This window comes from Neofelis nebulosa, chromosome 3, assembly GCF_028018385.1.
Source record: "Neofelis nebulosa isolate mNeoNeb1 chromosome 3, mNeoNeb1.pri, whole genome shotgun sequence".
NCBI classification, from domain to species: domain Eukaryota; kingdom Metazoa; phylum Chordata; class Mammalia; order Carnivora; family Felidae; genus Neofelis; species Neofelis nebulosa.
Window position 1 is genome coordinate 35,659,204 of NC_080784.1, and position 24,289 is coordinate 35,683,492.

Consider the following 24,289-nt stretch of genomic DNA (forward strand, 5'->3'; position numbering starts at 1 on the left):
ATGTCTCTGCCTTTTTAAAACAATTTTTTAACGTTTATTTTTGAGAGAGAGTGAGAGAGAGAGTGCGGGGGAGGGGCAAAGAGAGAGGGAGACACAGACCCTGAAACAGACTCCAGGCTCCGAGCTGTCAACACAGAGCCCGATGTGGGGCTCGAACTCCTGAACAGCGAGATCATGACCTGAGCTGAAGTCAGATGCTTAACCGATGAGCCACCCAGGTGCCCCTCTCTACTTTATGTGGCTTTTTTTCCCCAATGGCTTTTAGTATGGTAAAACACATATAAAATTTACCATCTTTTTTTTTTTGTCCTTTCGTGGCTTCTTTTTTTTAAAATATGAAGTTTATTGTCGAATTGGTTTCCATACAACACCCAGTGCTCATCCCAACAGGTGCCCTCCTCAATACCCATCACACACCCTCACGTCCCTCTCTCTCCCCATCAACCCTCAGTTTGTTCTCAGTTTTAAAATTTACCATCTTAACCATTATGTGTACAGTTCAGTGGTATTAAATACATTCATAATGTTGTGCAACCACCACACCACCCATCTCCAGAACTCTCTACACCATCTCGTAACTCCTTCCCCTTCACCTTGTAAAACTGAAACTCTGCATCCATTGAACAATAACTTCCCATTTCCCATCTCCCCAACCCCTGGCAACCACCACTCTACGTCCTTTTTCTATGATTTTGACTACTCTCAAAGTAACCCATGTAAGCGGAATCACACAGTATTTGTCCTTTTGTCTCTGGCTTGTTTCAGTGAGCATAATGTCCCCAAGGTTCATCTACATTTTAGCATGTGTCAGGATTTCCTTCCTTTTTAGGGCTGTATAATATTCCATTGTATGGCTATACCATTTAAACTATACATAGTCTTACCATATAATCCAGTTGCAGTGCTGGGTATTTACACCCAAATGAGTTGAAAACTTAGGACCACACAAAAACCTGTCCATGAATGTTTACAACAGCTGTATTCACAACTGCCTAAATTTGGAAGCAACCAAGATGGCCTTCAGTAGGTAAACGGATAAACTGGTGCGTCCAGACAACAGAATCGTATTCATCACTTAAAAGAGGGGCGCCTGGGTGGCTCAGTCGGTTAAGCGTCCGACTTCAGCTCAGGTCACGATCTCGCGGTCCGTGAGTTCGAGCCCCGCGTCGGGCTCTGGGCTGATGGCTCAGAGCCTGGAGCCTGCTTCTGATTCTGTGTTTCCCTCTCTCTCTGCCCCTCCCCCGTTCATGCTCTGTCTCTCTCTGTCTCAAAAATAAATAAACATTAAAAAAAAAAAAAAGAAATGAGCTATCAAGCCTTTAAAAGACATAGGGGAAACTTAAATGCACATCACCATGCGAAAAAAGCCAATCTGAAAATTTTACGTACTGTATGATTCCAACTATATGACATTCTGAAGAAGACAAAACTATGGAGACAGTAAAAGGATCAGTGGTTGCTAGGGGTTGAGGGGAGGAGGGAGAGATGAACAGGCAGAGCACAGAGGAATTTTAGGGCAGTGAAACTCTTCTGCATGGTACTGTAATGGTTAATACAAGTCATTATACATTTGTCAAAATCCACAGAATGCACAACACAAAGAATGAACCCTAGTGTAAATATGGACCTTGACTAATAATAATGTATCAGTATTGGCTCATCCATTGTAACAAATGTGCCGCCTTCATGCAAGATGTTAAGAAGAGGGGAAATTCACTGGGTGAAGGTGGATATGTGAGAGCTCTTTATATTTGCGACTCAGCTTTTCTGTAAACCTAACACTACTCTAAAAAAAAAAGAGAAAAAACAGTAACTAGAAAAAAGTAGACAACTTGAAGGGCCATTTACACGTCCATCATAAATCGGTTTAAAACTAGCTGGCACTGGCCATGTGCTAGACAATTTACTCCGGGCCCTTCACGTTAATGAACTCATTTCAGCCTTACAAGAATTCTGTGCAGTAAAATGCTGAGGCATTTTACAAGTAGAAGAAACTAAGGACCAGAGAGATTAAGCGACATGCTCATTTCACATGACTGGTAAGTAGTGGAGTTAGGGTTCAAACCCACACAGCGTGGCTCCAGCTACTGTGCTCCTATCCACAGGTCACCCTGTGTTGCCTTTCTCCAAACTGCTTTCATTTTAAAGGAGGGTACCAGAACTGGGAGCCCCAAAAGGCTTATTAAAGTAAGTTTTAAATAACGCTTATTCTGGAATAGTTTATATACAATAAAATTCGCCCAATAAAATTGGTTTAAGTGCTCAGTTTCATGAATTTCAGAAAAATGCATACACAATGTGAATACCACCACGATCGAGAAATCATTTCCATCACCCCAGAAAGTTTGTTATCGCCTGATCCTTCCCAGGCAAACCCCATGCCTACCTCCAGCCTCAGGCCACCCCTGACCAGCTTTCTATCACAATAGTGTTGACTTTTCCAGAGCTTCACATGAATGGAACAACATGGTCTTTTACCCATTTGTGGCTGGCTTTTTAGGGCTGGGGGCGCTCAGCATGATATTTTTGAGACTTAACCACACTGTTGCATGAATCAATACTTCATTCATAAAAGACTGATTTCCAATGGCAGGACTTCAGACACAGCAACCCCCAGGAGAGGAACATACGCTTTTATGTAGGCTCCTTAAACTATACCTGCCCTGGTCAGTCTGCAAGGGAGGGGAGGCACTGGGCCACATCAGGCTGAACCCACCCCAGAGGGCTGCAAGCACCAGAACTTATCCAAGGAGCCAAGCAGCTGCCCGCTCAAGCTCTGGACACCAATGGCAGGAAGTCATGGAAAACGGATTTTCCCTCTTCTAGACTTAATTTTCTTCTTTGAAGAATGTACAGGATTGCCTTGCCCTGTTTTCTTCATCACAGAAGGCTTTGAAAAGCTTTGAGTTCCCAGAAAAAAAGTTGTTTTGCCCCTTCAAACATGCTGTTATGATTAATAATAAAGAAAAGGAAAAGGAGAGAGATGGGGAATCTTAGCCCCCAGGTACGTGACAAAGAATGATCATACATCCTAGAAAATAGATTATACGAATGGGATTATATAGAGGGGTGCCCCGGGGGCTCAGTGGGTTAAGCCTCCAACTTTGGCTCAGGTCATGATCTCCCCGTTCCTGAAATGGAGCCCCAAGTGGGTCTCTGTGCTGACAGCTCAGAGCCTGGGGCCTGTTTCGAATTCTGTGTCCCCCTCTCTCCTTGCCCTTCCCCCACTCGTGCTCTCTCTCTCAAAAATAAACATAAAAAAAAAAGATATAAAAACACATGCTCTCTGGAGAAAGGGCAGAGGCATCCTAAGTGCTGCTGACCTACACACACACGTGCAGCTTGTGCTTTCTGAGATTTGTGGTTCTCCTCGGGGTTAGAAGACTTCGATCTGGATCTTTCCGCGCTGCTGTTCACTGCAATCCAGTCGACAGGTCTCTGGGGTTCCAATAGCTCAGCCATAAACGAGGTGCTAGGACCTCTCTAAATCCCCTTGGTTTATAGGTTGGCGGTGAAGGGCGCAAGCGCTCAATGTCGTGCGAGACGTGGACACTAGGGGGCGCTGCCGGCCAGGAGGAAGCGAGAATTTCCCCCAAGCTCTTCCTACAAAGCGTCCACACCCGTTAAAAGTGGTTGTGATAACACTACAGATTTCTGAATCTGAAAGAGCCAGCAAGTTGGGTCTGATAGATATCCATCTGGTTAACATAGGAAACTGAAAACAAAACAAAACAACATAGGGCACTGAAATATGTGAGATATTTGACCAACTTGACTCCTTTAACCGCAATCCCCTCCCCCCAGCACCAGATCAGATCACTACCCGGAGGTGACATTTGTTTCTAAATCATTTTCCCAAAGGAATCAGTGTTTGCTTGGTCGGTTGGTTCTGCTTTTAATTTACCAAGGAAGCAAGCTGGAGCCTCTTCTTTGACTGTATAGATTTAAAGTACTAGTTTTCTCATTCTTATTACTGTGGGTAATCCATAACACTGACTACAATTATTTCCATCTTAATTATGTAGGCTTTCAAATGTTTTCAGTTCAGTCTGATTCACTTCAAGAAACAGCGACGCTCCGGGGCCCCCGGGTGGGTGGCCCAGTCAGTTAAGCGTGGGAATTTGACTCCGGTCTTGATCTCCTGGTCCATGAGTTCGAGCCCCCATCGGGCTTTGTGCTAACAGCTCAGCGCCTGGAGTCTGCTTCAGATTCTGTGTCTCCCACTCTCTCTGCCCCTCTCCCACTTGCCCTCTGTCTCTCTCCCTGTGTCTCAAAAATAAATAAACATTTAAAAAATAAATAAAAAACGCCAATGCCCATATGTACAAGGCATGCTGCTGGCTCCCCACGGGGGTACACAGGCTAACGCCACTTCAGATTCATGGCTCTTGTGCACAGGGAGCTATAAGAGAGATGAATCCAATATGCAACCATAACTCAGGTAGTAAGTAGATACATGCCTCAAAAGTGATACAAGTTAAGTGCTGTGGAGCCCAGAGGAAGGTGAGACTTGCCACCCCAAATGTCCACACGGCCCTCCCTTCACTCCTCAGAGCCTCTGCCCCCTTGTCAGACAGGGCCTTCCCAGGCCACCGTGCTTGCCACTGGCTTCTCCCCCGCGTCACTGTTTCTATTTGTCAGTCTGTGTCTTGTCCGTCTCCCCACACTGGGGCGTAGGCTCCACGAGAGCAAAGGCTGGTGAGGCTAGCTGGGCCTCTCCCGAGACCCTGGTGTGCTTCCTGGGACATGCCCAGACTTAGGAAGGTGATTTGACCACAGAGCTCAAGAGCCAAGAAAAAAAGAAAGAGAACAGCCCATGCACCCTTGGACTCAGCCAGCGCGTCCTGGAAGGTGTACTAAGGACGCAATCTCCGTGGCCCCTGCAGGTGGCAGGAAGGTGCTGTCTTCCTTCCCTCTGGCAGCTTCGCAGCTGGGGTCTGCAGCTCCGGCTTGGTGGGGGGGGGGGGGGGGGCAGGGAGGAGTCCACTCCAGCACCTCCAGGCAGCACTGCGAGAGCAGAAGTCAAACAGCAATTTAGGCGCAACCCCACGAGTCAGGGACTGCTCTACACCCCCAAGGGCATACGGCCTTTTTACTCACCTAGAAGTCAGAATGTGACCCCAGGTCCTCTGACTGCAGGTGCATGCTCTGAAGCCATCCAGAGGCTCTGCCTCTGAGGCACACGGGGCCTGGGACATGGGGGTGGCACATGTGAACTGTACGGATGACATATGGACAGAAAGCATTTTGTGTCTGGAACAGAGGTCTAACTGCCTTCCTGGTCTCCCAGGCCTTTGGTTTGGTTCACAAAAGTGCATCAGTGAACGACTCTGAGAGCTTCAAATAATCATTTTCTCTTGGGAGTGGGGGCGTGATGAGGCACCGACAGACATACAGGAGGGGTACAGTACACCTTAGTTATCACAGCTTGACCACTTGTCAGCTCTGTGAGTCTGGGGAAATTACAAAACCTCTCTGAGCCTCCACTTTCTCATGTGTTACAGTTAGCAGGAACCACATAGTAGCTGCTCAATAAACATTACTTTCCCAAGGATAACCATCATGGCATAATTTCAACTGGTAAAAACTTGTAAACAACTTGATGTCCAACAAGACAGAGATGATGCCCTTGAACCTGGTAGTCTTAGACACTGGAAGAGTCTAAAACCATTAAGTTTTTAAAATTTATGTTTATTTATTTTTGAGAGAGAAGGGGTGGGGAGCAGGGGAGGGGCAGCGAGAGAGGGAGACACAGAATCTGAAGCAAGCTCCAGATTCTGAGCTGTCAGCACAGAGCTCAATGTGGGGCTTGAATTCACAGACCACAAGATTATGACCTGAGCTGAAGTCGGATGCCCAACTGACTGAGCCACCCAGGTGCCCTGAGTCTAAAACCATTAAAAAAGTATATTTAAAAATACACAAAAAAATACAGTAAAAAAAAAAAATTCTGGGTACAAAAACCATATGTAGACTTGATCTGAAACCTATCCTGAAAGAAATACTCCCAAATGTTAGGTGCTTCTATATGGGTGATAGAAAACCAGGATGACAAGCGTCTTCATTATACTTTTTCATATTTTCTAAATGTTCCAACAAGGAGTTTGCTTTTTTTTTTTTCACAATTAAGCAACACATTATTTACAAAGTTAGCTTCCTTTCATTTTATACCGTATTGGTTAAAGCTTTAGCACAAACAGCAGGAGCAAAAACCGAGGGATCAGAGAAAAAGGTGCTCACTTTCAGCGGCATTCATTGAGCATCTGCTAGGTTTCAGGCACTGTGTAGAGTGTTGACTGTGCCAACTGAGTTAGGTCTCAAAGAGCTGGTCCCTGCAGGGCAGACAAGTCAAGGGAATAGCATGTGCAAAGGCCCTGGGGTGTGAAAGAGCAGGCATGTGAAACAGCAAGCAGGGCCTGTGGGGGAGAGGAAAGAATGTGGCCGAGAGATGGGCAGGCTGGAAATGCCTCTGGGGTTCCTATCAGTTGGATCAAGGGGTTCAGACTGCATACTGAGGGCCCTGGAGCTCTTTTTTTTTTTTTTTTCATTTAAAAAATGTTATTGATTCACGTATAGTTGTAAGGAAGAATACAGAGAGATGCCTGGTACACTTTGCCCAGTTTCCCCCAACAGTGACATTTTGCAAAACCATAGCACAATATTACAACCAGGGTATTGACATTGACCCAATCTTATTCAGATTTTCCCAGTTTTACTTGTACGTGCACGCACCTGCACTTATTAAGTTCCGTGCAATTTTATCACCCGTGTAGGTTCCTGTATCCACCACCACAGTCAAGATCCCCAACAATTCCAGCACCACAGGGACTCCTGCTGCCCTTTGGTAACCACACCCATCTCCCTCCTGCTCCCTCCTCTCCAGCCCAACAGACCAGGGGACTGATTGGAGGAGGGGGAGGGTTAGGAGGAGGGGCCTGCAGAGACCCCATTTCTCCCAGGCGGAGCTCACAGGGGTTGGGGTGGGCTGTGAGTTAGGGACTAAGTTTGGGGGCCAGCATGCTAAGTTAGCCTGGCCACGGGAAGTGTCTAGAGGGCCAAGGAGGGGATGTCCTGGAGACCAGTGGATTTACAAATCCACAGTGAAGAGAGAGGTCGGAGCTGGAGAGGAATTTGGGAGTCACCACCTGTCACTGCTGGTGCTGTGGGTTTGCTAAGGAGGGAGGAAGGCAAGAGGAGGATTGCCACCCTTCATGTAACAGACTGCTGTAGTCTGTCCCTTCTGGGTACTGCCTGCCCAGAGGCCCAGGGACGGATGCCTTGTTTTACAGCTGGCTGCCTCCTGTCTGGCCAAGCCTTTCTCTTGCTTAAGGAGCCCTGGGAAACCGCACAGAGGGCTCCCCCTACGTGTAGGACGCCCTCACTTTGCCCCCAGTGTGAGCCTCAGAGCCAGGCATGGAATGTCCCTCTGCAAAATATGCACCCCTTAGCTGTGTCCTGTTGGGTTCCCTGAGCGCAGAGCTTGTTAATCCTGGCCCTGCCGTGCGGGGAAGGACCTTAGAGGTCACTGAATCCAAAGCCTTTAATTACAAAGGAGAAAACCAATCCTGAGAGAGGGAGGCTTTGCAAAGGCCATAGATGTGATCTGCAGCAAGAAAGGGGGCCGTTTGTTTTCACGTTCAGAATCTGCTTCCCCATAGAGAAGAAACACAGGCGAGATGCATGGGTTTCGGAACTCCTTCGCCGACCAGTTTTTATTGAACGTCTATTATGTGCCGGGCAGCGCTGAGTTCTCTGGAAACCGTGGACCCTAAAGCTGGTGCATAAGGGCATCGAAGGGTTAAATTCCGGGAGCTGCTGAGGGTGGGGGTGGGTAGAGGAATCTCCCCGAGGAAAGGGCCCCCTCTCGAGCTGCTCAGTCTCGGAAAACCTGGGCGCGAAGAGCCTGGGAAGCGCTGCAACCTCTGGCGCGCGGCCTCCCCCGCACAGCCCGCTCGGGCCCGGGGAGGGGCCGCTCTCGAATTACAACAAAAGGGGCCGGAGGCCGGGCCTGCAGCGGTGGCCACCTCCCGGGAAGGGGGTGGGTTCGGGGAGGGGTTTGCCTTCCGACTCGCGTTAAAAGTACCGGGAAAAGCGTAAAGGAGCGACTCCGGCCCGCGGCTTCCTCAACTTGGATCCCGCTTCCTTCAGCGGCCTGAGAAGTCGGCTCGTCCCCTCGGCTCGGGAAAGGGGCACAGCGGCGACGCGCGCGGAGAGGGGCCACCGTGGAAAGCTGGCCCCAGCCAAGCCAGCGCGGGCCTCTGTTGCCAAGTAAGAGCGCTCCCTGCTCCTCCCCTCCGCACAGCTGTAGGCAGGGAAGCGGGAGCGTCCCGGTGGGGTCCCCGGGGTCCGCTCCCTGCGGAACTCCCTCTCGGCCGTGCTGCGGGTTCCCCGGACCTGCGTGGCGGGCACTTGGAGCGAAGGCTGCTTGCTCGGAGTGATGCTAGGACCTGCCGGCTAACGGGTGCCCCTTCCGACTCGGGCGGACCGGCCAGCCCCACCTCTCCCTGAGCCGGGCGAGGCTTTGCAGCTGGCGCGCCCCGGGGATCAGGGCGCTGTGTTCCTGGCTTGCCGGGGGCTCCTGCGACCCGGCAGGACGCAGCCCGTCGAGGCTCTGTGGGCCCTAGGTGCGGCGTGGGGCCAGGGTTACCCGGCGTTCTGGCTTTTGAGGGTGTGGGGGGCGCGCGGGAGCGGGGAGTGCCCTGGGGTGTCCCCAGACTTTGGGGATACGGAGCGCACAGGGCTGGGGCAGAGCGGATGGGGCCACCAGGGGTACGCCTGGGTGCTCTATCTCCCACTGTCTCGGAATTGGGTTTTCTCCCCAGCCTGCTAGAAAGGCTCGGCTGAGCGCAGGAGTGCCCTGAGTGCTGTAGGAGGACAGGCGCGGTCCGCTCCCAAGGTGTTCCCTCCCACGTCGTGCTGGTTTGTCCGGGGACCGGGGAACCTCTCCCGCCGTTATCACAGAGAGACCCTGGAGTAGGAAAGAACTAGCACAAGCTAACCCGAGGGTCGTACATGCAGGGTCGCCCCAGTGGTAGAGCAAATCCTAGCCCTGTACGCATCCCGCAAGACTCAGTGCCTACAGTTTTACGCAGGCGCTTTGGGCACTGCGCGCTGCACACCCTCCCCCCACTCCAAATCTGGGAGTCCTCTAACTGTAGCTGCCTGCTGGAGGTGTCGCTGTAAATCAGCGCCGAGCTAGAAATGATTGGAAGAAACAAGCGAAGACCACCAAAACCAGCGCGGGTGGGGTGAGGGGACGCGGCGGAACTTGGTGGGGTGGGGGTGGGAAGCACCGAACTGCTCAAAATGTTAGGAAACCTCAGGTCCAGGTGAGAAGAACGATGTTCACGTAAGTCGGAACATGCCCCAAATTAATTTTGCCCCCTAAAATCTTTGAACTGCGGGGTTCTTAAAATGAGCCCGATCATTTCTCTTTGCAGAGGAGGAAAAGCTCTGAAGCCCAAGGCCAGGGAGCTAGTCAGTGGGGGCTTGAACCCCTTTCCTGTACTCCGGCTCCTCCCTTATGCCACCGCCAGCCTGTCTGTGCAGGAACCCCCAAAGCCCATTTGTCACCTTTGCTGGAACTTTTTAGTTATTTATGGTGTTATTCTGTACTTAAAATGGTCAGGGATGGGGCTTAGAAGGAAGAGGGAAATGCTCATTTCCCTAGTCAGTACCCAGATGAATGACTGGATCACTGGACCCTGCCTAAGCTAAATTATTCATCTCCCTCTCCCTCTTGTCCTGTTCCCCTTACTGGTCCTGGGCCACGGTGGCTCTGTTTCTCAGTGCTGCTCATGGGCTATCGGCTGTTCTCTGAAGTGTTCCTCTTGGCTCTGGCTGCATCCTGAGCTTGTCACTTCCCGTACACCTGTGATTAGAAATCCGTGTGTAAATATGCAATAACTGGCCATTTGGTGCTTGCGGTAAATCAGCTGCAAAGTCAGGAAGCCTGGGTTTATTTCCCAGCTTATTGTAGAATCGTATGAAAGTGGCTTCCCTCTTGAGGACTCGGGGTGGGCCTCCGTGAACTAGGAAGCAGCATTTTCCCCCTAGTCTCTGGCTCCTAGGTCTGGAAGTAGGATGAGCAAATCCGCTGTCGCTGGAATTCTTGGACAAGACCAAGGCCCCAGAAGGAAATCTCACTGAGAACAATTACCCATCATTGATCATTGCCTGAGTAGTTTGGCAGCTAGTGTCTATAGTCGGAGATTCCTAAATTTCATGACAGGGAAGAGACTTCCCTCTGAAGTCCTTCAGTTATGGACAGCTTTGTTTATTCTGCCTTGGTCTGATGAGGATATAGAACACCAGAATTTTTTACTTTTAGCATTTTCATTACTTGTGCTTATTTGCTTTGAAGTGGGGTGATAAATCATTTCTACATCTTATTAGTAAGACTCATGAATTGGAATTCTTCCTTGGCTGGCCATGTGGGAAAATGGAATCTCTTATTTCTTGACTCCTAGATTTTCTGCTCTTATATTCATTGCCCTGAAATAGACATTGAATGAACACACCTTCCATAAAACAGGCAGTCAGGGACAGAGAAACTGGTTACTCAATCCCATTATTCAAACTGTAGGAACTCAAAGGGGCAAACCATTAACCTTGAATCACCTTGTCTTCTGGCAGCCATAAATTCTCTTCCCCCTTAGCTAATAGGCTGTCTCCGTGGGAGCAGAATTTCTAGGTGATGCCACATCAACTGTGACAGTTGCTTCTTTCCTTATAGCTTTGGGAGCATTAGGGAGTAGAGTCCCCCACTCCTGGAGCTGCCTGGATTCAGAACAGCTTGTGATTATTGTTCATTCCCCTCTGGAAAACGGTCTTCGTGATCTGTCCGCGTGGCTGTGTCACATAAACCCAGCTGCACTGTGGACCCTGAATGAGCCACCAGGCATCAGATGAAGTGGCCACAGGCTGCCCCACCCCAGACCCCCCCGGAACCAGCAGAACTGGCAACCGTGGGCCAGGACTGGGAGGGCCAAGCAGATTGCACAGACATGCACCTGCAGCCATGCACTGCTTATCTTCTGCTCTCCAGGCATGTCTAGTTTCGAAGTGAGTCTTCAGACCTTCTTCTTTTAGTAATTCCAGCTGTGCTCCTGCTGTTGAGCATGGTGCATGCTTGGCAGGGAACCCAACCTGGCCAGGTGTGCTGGCCGCTCCTGCCCGCCACGTGTGTCTGAGAATTCTTTTGGCACAGGACCATCCCTTCAGAATAGCCACTTGTTCCAAGGTGATAAGAGTGTGATGGTGACAATTTAGATAAGATTTCTGTCCAGAGTTCAAAATAAAATCTTTGGCACTTCTCTTGGCAAAAACGACATACCCAGGTAAGTGATATGTGGCAAGTCCGGGGGTAGAGTGAGAACAGACTCAACAGATAATGAGGATGTAATTAGGACCACAGTTAATCATTTCTTCTTACCCAAGGCTTTTGATGCCTTCGTGTGGAATACCTCCAACTTCATACTGTAATATCGCATGCGAATGATGAGACGTTTTTCAAGTTGTTTCGTTGTCAGAATCTGTTAGACAAGCAGACCCGTGGAGGTTTTGTGCAAGCTGCCATATGCCCTCCTTGATGCATCCCCAACACAATGCTTAGAGTATCTTCTGGGAAAATGATGCTGCTTGCCTGAAAAGCATACGCCTAATGAGAACATTATGTGGATGACTTGTGAACAGCTTACTCTGCTCCGTTTCTTGTCACTGCCTTTGAACTTGAATCCATGAACTCCCCCACCCCCAGCCTTGTCCTGGAGCACCAAAGAGTAGCGGGATAAACATAGCACAGCTTTCCAGAGTGACAGCGTGACCCTAAGATCTAGTAAGAAAGATCTTTTCCTGGGGCGCCTGGGTGGCGCAGTCGGTTAAGCGTCCGACTTCAGCCAGGTCACGATCTCGCGGTCCCTGAGTTCGAGCCCCGCGTCAGGCTCTGGGCTGATGGCTAGGAGCCTGGAGCCTGTTTCTGATTCTGTGTCTCCCTCTCTCTCTGCCCCTCCCCCGTTCATGCTCTGTCTCTCTCTGTCCCAAAAATAAATAAAAAACGTTGAAAAAAAAATTAAAAAAAAAAAAGAAAGATCTTTTCCTATCTTCCTAAATCAAATACAAATATAAAATTGAGTGCATTTTTAAAGTCAACTTCCTCCCCCACCCCCCACCAAGAATAGCACATGTAGGTGAAATGGCACCAATTCTAAGCATACACATGTATACACTTTTGGTTTTGGTTTTATTGTGATAAAATATCCACAACTTGAAACTCACCATTGTAACCATTTTTAAGTGTGGGGCTCAGTGGCTTTAGGCACATTCACATTGTTGTGTGACGTCACCACCATCCACCTCTGGAACTTTTCCGTCTTCCCAAACTGAAACTCTATCCCTATTAAGTACTAACCCCCTATTCCCCGCCCCCACCCCGCCCCCACCTCCCAGCCTCCTGGAAACCATCATTCTACTTTCTGTCTCTATGAATTTGACAACTCTGGGTACCTCATGTAAGTGGAATCATATGGTACTTGGTCTTTTGGTGACTGGCTTATTTCACTCAACATCTATGTGGTCAAGTTTCATCCATGTTGCAGCATGTCAGTTTCCTTCCTTTTTAAGGGAACAGTATTCCATTGGATGGATGTACCACATTTTGTTTACCCGTTCGTTCGTCAGTGGTCACTTGAGTTGCTTCCACCTTTTGATTGTTGGGAATAGTGCTGCTGTGAGCATGGGTGTACAGCTGCCTGTTCTGGATGTATTTTTACAAAATGAACATGCCCGTGTAACTACCGCCTAGACCAAGACTAGAACATTACCTGGAGCACACGGTCAAGCAAGATGTTTCAGTTACATCTCATGCCTGCATGCGGCTGCTTTAGCTACACCTCGGGGTCTTGGGATTGGACGCTCATTTTCTCTTCGCGAGGCAGTTTGCGAGAGATGTTTGAAAGACACAAACATCGAGATTCGTTGTGAGATTTAAGCCACTTACTTCCTTAAAATATCTGGGGAAGATAGTACAGCATATTTGGCGTTTGCAGCTGTATTAACACATGACCACTAAGTATGGTCCCTCCAGGCTCTCCCTGGAAGAAGGGGACTCACATCCACCTGAAGAACGGCCCTTTTATCAGTTTCTGCTGCAGCATGAGTTTTCAGCCTTGGGGGAAAAGTTCGTGGCCGTGTACTGCCTTCCTGTCTTATTTTCCTTCCTTCTTCCTTTCCTTCTCTTCCCACCCGGTCCTCTCTCTTCCTTCTTAACTAAAATGACTTATTAGTGGCCTTCTATGTGCCAGACACTCTGCCAGTCATTGTAAGAGACACAAAAATGAGTAAGACATGGTATTTGACATGTGTATTTAAAATAAAATCGCCGGTCAAGAATACTATTCTGACGGCCGGCCGCCAACCCCTTAGTGCCCACCTAGTGCCAACGGCAGCCTTAGAGCATAGACAAAGAATTTGTGGACCTCGGGCTTGTTGCAACACGTGAAGAGAGGAAGATTATCCACTGGGTTGCCTAGAATTGCTCTAGCATGCCCATAACCAAGTGGTAAGAATAATTTCTTTAAAACACTTTTCAGCTAGGGGTACCTGGCTGGCCGAGTCAGTAGAGCACTGACTCTTGAGTTTGAGCCCCTCGTTGGGTGTAGAGATTACTTAAAATGAAATGAAATGAAATGAAATGAAATAAAATAAAAAACTTTTTTTTTTATTTTTTTTTAACGTTTATTTATTTTTGAGACAGAGAGAGACAGAGCATGAACGGGGGATGGGCAGAGAGAGAGGGAGACACAGAGTCAGAAGCAGGCTCCAGGCTCCGAGCCATCAGCCCAGAGCCCGAAGCGGGGCTCGAACTCACGGACCTCGAGATTGTGACCTGAGCCGAAGTCGCTTAACCGACTGAGCCACCCAAAAACTTTTAAGCTGCCTTTACTTCAGGTGCTCTGTTTGAGAGCATTCTTCTAAAAATGATGTTTAGAAACATTTTAATGATGAGGAAAAAAACACTAAAATTTACACATCAGTGAAACCCTGTGGGGTCTCTCATCCTCAAACCAGGCACTCTTGATTTTCTTGACTTGATATTCCCCAGCTGTCTTTCCTTCCCCACAGCTCACAAAGCCAGGCCCATCTCTCCACCCCACAACCATGCAAGTTACACCAACATCGTGAACATTACCCAGCAGCGAGAGAGTTGCTCGTCTCCTAATTGGCCTCCTTTCCCTTGGTCTTAACCCCCACGAAGCCCTCCTTTATGCAATAGCCACAGTGATCTTTCCAGAGCAGGGGTGGTAAACTTTTCCTCTAAGGACGGATAGCAAACATTTTGGACGTCACAGTCCATATGCTCTGTGTTGTTATTGGTCCACACTCTGTTTTAGTGGGAGAGCAGCCACAGATAGCAAGTAAAGAACTCATTATGGCCGTGTTCCAATAAAGTTTCATTTCCAGAAACTGTATTTATAGATTTGGCCCGTGGGCTGCAGTTTGCTGACTCCTGCTCTAGATCACAAATCTGCCCCCGTCACCGCCCCCCCCCACCCCGCCCTGCCCCTGCTTTACTGTCCATTGGCTCCTTATCCCCAAAAGGAAAACTCAGCATTTCTTAGCATGACATTCAAGTTCCCTCTCTGCTGGCCCTCTGCTTGTCATCTCTCCCACCTCTCATCATCCCCACCCCGCAGCGCCTCTGCTTTTCATCTTCCTATCTGCACCACACACGGCTTCCAAAAGACACTTTGTTATTTCAGACCAGCCCTACCTGCTGCCTGGGATGATCTCCCCACCCCCAAGCTGTCAAATTCAAATTTGCCTCCACAACCTGCTCAGTGTCAATGTCTAAGGCTTTTCCTGTTCCTCATCCTCAGGTGTGATCACCGCCTCCTCCTTTCACTCCTGTATCTCATTCTGTACTGTTCCTGCTTCTGTAAGTATTGTGTGCACTCCTTGAGGGCAGAACCCACATCAGAGTCATCTTTGAATTCCCAGTGCCTAATACAGTGTTTATCATGTAGCGGCTACTTCATAAATATATACTCTTAAAGTGTCATTTAAGCCCATTTTTTAAAGCTTAGTTGAGATGTAATTTACATACTATATAATTCACCCATTTAAAGTGTTCGAGTCAATGGATATTAGTATATCCACAGATATGTACAACCATCACCACAGTCCGTTTTAGAGCATTTCATTACCGGAAAGAGAAACTTGTGTCCCTTACCTGTCACCTCCTTCTCCTCCCCCACCCTACCCTCACTCCCCACGCCCATTCCTGCTAATCTGCTTCCTGCCTAGATGTGGCCAATTCTGGATATTTCGTATAAATGGAATCAAACATAAGGCTTCTTTCACTTTACATGTTTCCAGGCCTTATTTATGTTGTGACACGTACACATACTCCATACCTTATTATGGCCAAATAATATACCACTGTATGGATATGCCACATTTTGTTTATGGGTTCATTGCTTTTTTTTTTAAGCTTATTTATTTTGAGAGAGACAGAGACAGCGTGAGTGGGGGAAGGACAGAGAGAGAGGGAGAGAGAGCATTCCCAAGCAAGCTCTGCACTGCCAGCTGCACAGCCCAGTGTGGGGCTCAAACCCACAAACAGCAAGATCATGACTTGAGCCAAAACCCAGAATCAGAGGCTCAAACGACTGAGCCACCCAGGCGCCCCTATCTGTTCATTGTTGGGGGACATTTGGATTGTTTCCATCTTTTAGCTATTATGAATAGTGCTGCCATAAACATTTGTATACGAACTTTTGTTTGAACATCTGTTTTTAATTCTTAGGTATATAAATAGGAGTGGAAGTGCTGGGTTATATGGTAATTCTATGTTTATCTTTTTGAGGAATTGCCAAACTGTTTTTCACAACGGCTGTACCATTTTACATTACCACCAGCAATGTATGGGGGTTCCAATTTCTCTGCATCTTCACTAACACCTACTTTTTCCCCCTTAAAAGAAATGTATAGGGGCGCCTGGGTGGCTCAGTCGGTTAAGCGTCTGACTTCAGCTTAGGTCCTGACCTCTCGGTCTGTGAGTTCAAGCCCCGCGTCGGGCTCTGTGCTGACAGCTCAGAGCCTGGAGCCTGTTTCAGATTCTGCGTCTCCTTCTCTCTCTGACCCTCCCCTCTACTCGCACTTTGTCTCTCTCTCTCTCTCTCTCAAAAGTAAATAAACATTAAAAAATTTTTTTTTCAAACATTGTATAGCCATCCTAGTGTATGCAAAGTGGTATTTCATTGAGGTTGTGATTTGCTTTTTCCCTGGTGACTAATGATGTTGAGCATCTTTTTAGGTGTTTATTGGGCATTTGCATATCTTCTTTGGGGAAATATCTGTTCAAGTCCGGTGCCCATTTTTAAATTAGGTGGCTTATTCTTATTGAATTGTAGGAGTTTTTTTAAATGTTATTTATTTTCAGACAGAGAAAGTGTGTGTGTGTGTGTGTGTGTGTGTGTGAGAGAGAGAGAGAGAGAGAGAGAGAGAGAGAGCAGGGGAGGGGGACAGAGAGATAGAGATAAAGAGAGAGAGAGAGTCCCAAGCAGACTCCTCACTGTCAGCACAGAGCCTGATGCAGGGCTTGATTTCACAAACCATGAGATCATGACCTGAGCCAAAATCAAGAGTCAGACACTTAACTGACTGAGCCACCCAGGCACCCCAAATTGTAGGAGTTTTTATATGTTCCGGATATTAGACACTTTTCAGATCTATGATTTACAGATATTTTCTCCCATTCTGTGAATTGTCTTTTCACCTTCTTGATAGTGTCTCCTTGTTTCTCAGTTGACATCACATGTACTCAGCATTTATACTATAATGGATTCGGGGGATACAGGGATTATGTGCCCTCAAGGGGATTCACAGGCTTGAAAGGGAGATAGACATGTAAATAGTACAGTAAATACTTGATCACTATGCCTTTTTTCCTACCCATACTACTGCTGCCCTGGTTCATGAAACATCCTGATAGTGCCTTTTGATGCACTTTAAATTTTGATGAAGTCCAACATACATATTTTTAATTTGTTGCCTGTGCTTTTGGTGTCATATTTGAGAAACCATTGCCAAATCCAAAGTCATGAAGATTTACCCCTACGTTTTCTTCTATGAGTTTTGTAGTTTAGCTTTTATATGCAGATGTTTGATCCATTTTGGATGAATTTTTGTAAATAGTGTGGAGGAGGAGTCCAGCGTCTTTCTCTTATGTGTGGCTATCCAGTTATGCCAGCACCATTCTTTTTACAAAGACTGGCCTTTCCCCATTGAATTGTCTGGATACTCATGTCCAAATCAATTACTGATAAATATATGAGTTTATTACTGGACTCTCAGTTATATTCCATTGATCTGTGTGTCTGTCCTGTGCCAGTACCACACTGTCTTAATAACTGTTGCTTTGTGTTAACCTTTTGCCCTTTTGAAATTGGAAAGTGTGAGTCTTCCCACTTGGTTCTCCTTTCTCAGAATTGTCTTGGCTATTCTGGATCCCTTACAATTCCACATAAATTTGAGAATCAATTTTTCAATTTCCGTGAAAAAGTCAGTTGGGATTCTAATAGAGATTTTGATGAATTCATAGATTAATGTGTATTCTCATCTTAATGACATTAAGTCTTCCAATCCATGAACATGGGATGTTTTTCCATGTATGTAGATCTTTAATATCTTTGAAAACTGTGTAGCTTTCTGAGGATAAATTCTGCATGTCGTTTGTTAAATTTGTTTCTAAATATTATGTTAAAAATTTTTTTCAACATTTATTTATTTTTGAGAGACAGAAAGAGTGAGAAAGAGAGAGAGAATGAGCAGGGGAGGGGCAGAGAGAGAAGGAGACACAGAATCTGAAGCAGGCTTCAGGCTCTGAGCTGTTAGCTTTGAGCCCAATGCAGGGCTTGAACCCATGAACCATGCGATCATGACCTGAGCCAAAGTCAGATGCTTAACCGACTAAGCCACCCAGAGGCCCCTAAATATTTTATTCTTTCTGATGCCATTGTAATGGAATTTGTTTTGTCATTTCCTTTTTGGATTGTTCTTTGAAAGTGAATAGAAACAGTTAACTTTTGTATATTGACCTTGTATCCTATAACCTTGCTGAACTCTTACCAGTTCTGATAGTCTTTTAGTAGATTCCTGAAGACTTTCCATATATACATGTGGGTAGATTCCTAAACATAGAGTAACAGGTGTTCAGGAGGTAGATATGTGGTATCCTAGAACAAAGAACAGCAAGACCAAAGTCAGGGAAGTGTGGAAGCAGGTATCTTCTGGGGACCACATGCACTCAGGTCAGTGTGGCTAAACCTATGGTTGTGGGTTGAAGGAAGTACGTGTCATGCTAAAGAAAGTGGAGGCATCCTGTAGCCACCAGTGGGAGCCATGCCATGGCTGGAAATGCAGTGAGAATATTAGAATCATTCTTAGGAGGCCCCGAAAAGACTTGTGATCAGCACCACTGACACTGATCAGGTCCAAAGGTAGCTGAGAAAGTCTACCTCCCCCAGGAAGAGCAAGAACTTGTAGGTCCATGTGTATATGTCACTACTCTGCAGATGCCATTATCTCCAGGAATGATCATCAGTGACACAGCACCAGTTGGCATTGTGCAGCTGAGCCCCGCCAGCTTTGGTGATGTGGCAGTCAGTGCCTGCTATTACTCACCGGGCTTCTGGAAGGAAGCCACTGCTTCTAATGGACAGCAGAATCCCAGATCACAGGCTCTTAACAAAGTTGAGAACGGCGCTCCTACCCCCTCCTCTGTGTAGCCAGACATTTCCAGACAAGGCAGAGATGTGGCTGCTCCCTCCTTGGCTGGACCCCCTGGGTCTAGTTCTCATCTGAGGGGCTCAGGCCTGAAGAACTGACTGCTGACTGAGGTTGCATCACTTGGATGAGGGCTTGGCCTGGAAACTAGTGGGGACACAGAAAGTCTAGAAAGCCAAAAGTGAGTCCTGCTAAGACTAGCCCTACCTGAGGCACAAGGAAAGCTAACCAGTACCTCCGTGGCCACTCTTGAGGAGGCATCTCTTTGAAAAAATGGTTTGTATACTCCCTCTAGCCCAGACTTCCCTCCACTTCCCACTCAGTATACTCCTCTTATAAGCATGGCCAAGCCCCTCCCCACCTGTCTCTGCCTGGACCAGTGCTCCATAAATTTGCATGCAGTGGGTCTCATCCCTAACTACACTTCCTGCCCTAAAAACACGACTTGTTGGCAGTGATTGGATTGCACACCCTTCTGGCTCTGGCTTCTGTTTTCCTCCCCCTAAAGTGGTGCAGAAACTCAGATGAGTTTGGCTACTGATTGTAGCTCTGGGAAACAGTATGTTTGGAGTGTGTGTACAGAGGAGGGGAGGTGGGGGGTTGGTTAAAACCTGTTACCTAAGTGGTGTGTTAAGAGTGGTCAGTGGGTGAAGTGAAGCCCCTCCTTGGATTTTTCCAGGTTCTTGCTGATTTTATAATTATAATAGTTACCACTCATTGAGCATTGCTATGAGCCAGTCACTCTACTGGGCCCTTGATACTTCTTTTTTTTTTTTTTTTTGTAATTTTTTTTTTTTTTTACTTTTGAGAGAGAGAGACAGAGCATGAGTGGGGGAAAGGCAAAGAGAGAGGCAGACACAGAATCCGAAACAGGTTCCAGGCTCTGAGCTGTCAGCACAGAGCCCAACGTGGGGCTTGAACCCACAAACTGTGAGATCATGACCTGAGCCAAAGTCCAAAAGTCCAACGCTTAACCAACTGAGCCACCCAGGCGCCCTGGGCCCTTGATACTTCTTATGTGACTCACTAAGATGGTAAGACCCTTCTCTAGTTGCAGAAGCCAGATCTGAATCTTGACCACTCTCAGATGCCAACACTGTGTTCTTTCAATTATTGTAGGTTATCCTGGAGTCAGACTAGGCCTTCATTTTTTTAGGGCCACGGATTGGTTAATTTGAATCCAATGGGCATCTTTGCGTCACTCTGTTCCCACCGCCATTACAATGGTATTGCCTTCAAACAGCAGCACTGATTTTTGGGTTTTCTCTGCCTTTCTTTATGGACTATGTGCTATAGAGATAAAATGTGTCTCTTATAGACGCTATATGTATTTGGCTTTCCCTTTCTGATCCAGTCTGACAGTCTCCATTAGGCACACTTTTAAGAGTCTGAAATTGTACCTTCAGCCTCCCCAAGAAGCAGCCTGGTTAAAATGAGATTCCATCCAGAGCCAGAGATGGACTGTGGGGAACCCTAGTTGATCACAACAAATTATGCCCGACAAAGGCCTCTTTCTGAAGGCTGAAAAAAAAAAAAATTCAGCTTTATATGCTTACCTTCTCACCATTTCCCGGTGCCCTGAACATTCCTGCTCTGTGGCCAGAAATAGACAGGGCTGAGGTGGAATCTTTGGCCAGGGGCCAAATGGGCCAGCCCTGGCCAAGCCTGGTGTCAAAGTCTGCATTCTTGTCTGAGGTGGTTCAGAAAGGCCCCATCATCCCCCACCGCTGCCCTCATTCTCTGAGCACACCCCCCTCACCAAAGGCAGCCTTCTTCCACAAAGGAATGTGTTCCATGTGGGGCCAGAAGCAGCACCCGGACCACAGCTGGGGTAGCCTCCCCGCGGTGTGCTCTGGGCCATGAATGAGAACCATTCATCAGTCCTGCTGATCCAGCAGGAATCCCTAGCAGTGAGGGTCTGATGAAGGAGACAGCCCCCACCCCACCCCTTGACCCCATATCTGAATGCCGACATCTGGCAGAGACATTAAGTGGAGCGTTCTGTCTGGGTGAAAGAATCCCACTGGGTTCTGTGCTCCCCTGTTCAGCGAACGCTGAGCAAGTGCCCTTTGCATCGTGGGCCACTGCTCATGGCTGGGGAGTGGTGCCATTGTTTATGCGACGAAGCAGGAAGGCCCACTACTGGGAGCTCCGGAGCACAAGATGTGGAGCAAGGGCTGCGAGGAATGAATCATTTCCCTACCTCGGAAGGGCCTAGAAATGGCAGGGCCAGTCATGGAAAGCTGGAACCCAAGGGAGGCCTGCTTGAGGAGGGCCTCAGACAGTCGTGTTGGTGGGTGGGAAGAAGGGAAACGGTTAAGAGGATCAGCTTGTAGAAGAGCAGTGCTTTTTGCTAAACGCACGCCGCCGTGCAAACGGCGAATGGTGTTTACAGTGTGTTCCCCCCCCCCCCCCCTCGTCTGTGCATGCCTTTGTTACTGACTAGGAATCAGCTGGGTCATGCGGGGCATTTTTTGACTGGGTGCCACGGAGTGAGGTGTCGGTGGTAAGGGGCCGTGGTCTGTCATATTGTTTAAGGCTAGGCCAGTCAATAGCCACTTTTCCGAAAATGTTTTTAGGCAGGCAGGTTCTCTAGCACAGAATGCCCCTTTCAAGGGAGGTGATGGAGTGATTCAGATGGGACCGCTTCTGGGGGAAGGAAAACGTTTGAAAGCCCCAAGGAAATCTTGAGACTCAGGGTTTCTTTTTAGAGTCGGCCTTTCATACTCTTTGCTAGGCAAAATGATTCAGCTGTCAAATAGTAGCCTAAGAAAAGGACCCTGGAAATTCCACTTTTACATTTCCTCTTTTGCCTTTTGGAGCCCTGGTGGGTTCAAGTTAGGTAAAGGATTTTCAAATATTCATCCATGATGAGAACAATGCCACTGTTGGAGTCATAGCATTGGATGACATAAACCCCATTTAAAAGTCTTATTTGCAGACACTATAGACAGACTCCCTGGAGCGCACCCTCCCATTGAACTTCGCATGATTTAGCACCCCACCTAGCTTATCCAGCACATGTGAAGACACCTATTGATTGAGGTAATTAAGCTTTTCTCCAAATCATATATTCTCTGGAGCAAATGTGTATTTCTCGTTTTCAAATAAGTTGTTCCAAGAGCTGGATCCAGGAGGAACTACCTAAGCTCATCCTTGGGAGTTCCCAGTTCCCCAGATAACACTTGGGGAAACCTGAAGATCAAAATTAAGCACAACCACTTGCATAATACGGCTTAGCATCTTGTGGTTGGCACTTGAATTGCCCGACCCAAGTCTAGCAGGCTCCACCTATTTGAACCAAAATATTTTACCTGACATTTTTGACCACCTACTGTGGATCAGGAACATAAGAAGTACGACCTTTGATTTTTTTTTTAATTTTTTTTTAACATTTATTTATTTTTGAGACAGAGAAAGAGCACAAACAGGGGAGGGTCAGAGAAAGAGGGAGACACAGAATCTGAAACAGGCTCCAGGCTCTGAGCTGTTAGCACAGAGCCCGACGCGGGGCTCAAACCCACGGACCGCAGGATCATGACCTGAGCCGAAGTCGGACGCCTAACCGACTGAGCCACCCAGGCGCCCCCGACCTTTGATTTTTGTAACAATCCTGAAAAGCAGGTGTTTCTTGCTTTCCCTTTAAAAAGTTGCTTTTAAGTAGATACCGTTTCCATTTGACAGATGAACTACAGAGACTTAGACAATCTAAGTGTGCCTGAGGTCACAGAGGGAGTAGGGGAAATGAGATTTGAACCCAGGTCCGCGCGCCTCTAAACCGCTTCCTGACAGTAGAGAGGTGGCAGCGGGTCCAGCCTGTTCTTCATGGGGGAAGAGTGTGCGGCTGTCTGAATGGCTCACTGTTTATAGAGGGTGCTCACGGCCCTTGAAGAAGGTGAGCTGATGCTGCCTGATGTTTGTCAGGAATGCCTGGGACCTGCAATCCCAGTGATGTGAAGGAATTCTTCCCGTATCTCTCCCAGATACTCCCTGGAGTATAATACCTCTTCTTGGCGTAGCTTACCCTAGTATCGACCGAGTGAAAGCTGTATCCTCCGGTGGACTGAATTGAATGTGAGAATGTCCTCAACTGCTTAGCCAGGAGCCCAGCGAGAACATATTGGGAGAGATCATTTAGCACGTTCTGATAAGCCACAGTCACAGCCAACTTTCTTCTGGCACGCACTGCCTCTCATTCATGTTAATCAAACACTGCAGTCCATGGGCATCTTGCCTTGAACCCTCTGACGATGGCCCACTCCCGAGCTAAACTGTGTGAATAATTAAGACCATCTGCTGCAGTAGTTCCCAGACTTCAGTCAGATGAGGTTTTGACAATACTCTCCAAGGTGAGCTTTCCCCTTGTGAACTTTCCTCAGCATGCCTGGAGAGGGTTGCTGAAACCCTCTTGAGCTTGCTTTTTGGTATGTGTGAACGAGCTGCAGATAGGTTCTGCTGACCCAGTTGGCTTGTGTTCAGGGTAGAAGGTTTTCCTGGAATTAAACATGGCCGTGGATGACCTGGGAGTTCTTCAAACGTGAATGCTGAATAGATCTTCCTGTTGTCTAAAAACTCCCCCAGCTGTGGGATCAGATACTACATTTGGCCAGAGGTCTCCACCATTTTTCTGATGTCTTTAGTAGAATAAAAATCTCTGACTAAGGACTGAGAGAGCAGGTGTGAAGAGGAGGAATGTGTCTTTCATCAATCCAAATGTCATCAAACGTCCAGAAAGGTAAAGGGAGAATTGACCATATTTGTTTACGATTAGGGGCCAGAGAAGGTAAGAGACATAGTGCTCTGTTGTTTGTTTTATCCAAATTAAAATTCAAGCTTTGCTTTTATTTTTCACCATTGGGAGCCTAATACATCTTTTCTTAAAAATTTTTTTAATGTTTATTTTATTTTTGAGAGAGAGAGACAGAGCACAAGTGGGGGGTGGGGGGTCAGAGAAAGAAGGAGACACAGAACCTGAAGCAGGCTCCAGGCTCTGAGCTGTCAGCACAGAGCATGATGTGGGGCTCAAACTCGAGATCATGACCTGAGCTGAAGTTGGACACTTAACCGACTGAGCCACCCAGATGCCCGGAGCCTAGTACCTTTCTTAGGGAAGCTCAAATCCTTTAACCCAAAGCAGTCTTCTTAAGCAAATTGGTCACTGGGCAAGGCTGAGTATACCAGAGTGTGCTTTTCTCAGTCACAGGGATAAGAATGACTCATGAATAAACGTCTCAGTTCTGGTATCTGGATGCCTGGATGCAAATCCCAGCTCGATCACCTTTTAGCTATGTGACCTTACGAAAATCACGTAGCCTTTTGTCCCTCAGTTTTTCCTCAGGGAGATAGGGATGCTTATAATACTCTCAGAGGGCTGCCTGGAGCTGTGCCGTCCAATATGGCAGCCACCATCAAGTGGGGCCACCAAGCACCTGAAATGTACTTGTCCGCATTGAGATGTGCTGTGAATGTAAAGTACCCACCAGATCTCAAAGACTTAGTAGAA

General features: G+C 47.5%; 1 protein-coding gene across 1 annotated transcript in view; it reads left to right on the forward strand.

Moving 5' to 3' along the window:
* The first annotated feature begins 8,035 nt into the window (after positions 1 to 8,035).
* The window catches only part of LOXL2 (lysyl oxidase like 2), a 90,438-nt gene continuing 74,184 nt past the window's right edge, over positions 8,036 to 24,289 (forward strand). Inside the window, exon 1 of the mRNA XM_058720309.1 lies at positions 8,036 to 8,268. The gene's annotated coding sequence lies outside the window, so the exon portion shown is untranslated. The remainder of the gene's footprint in view (positions 8,269 to 24,289) is intronic.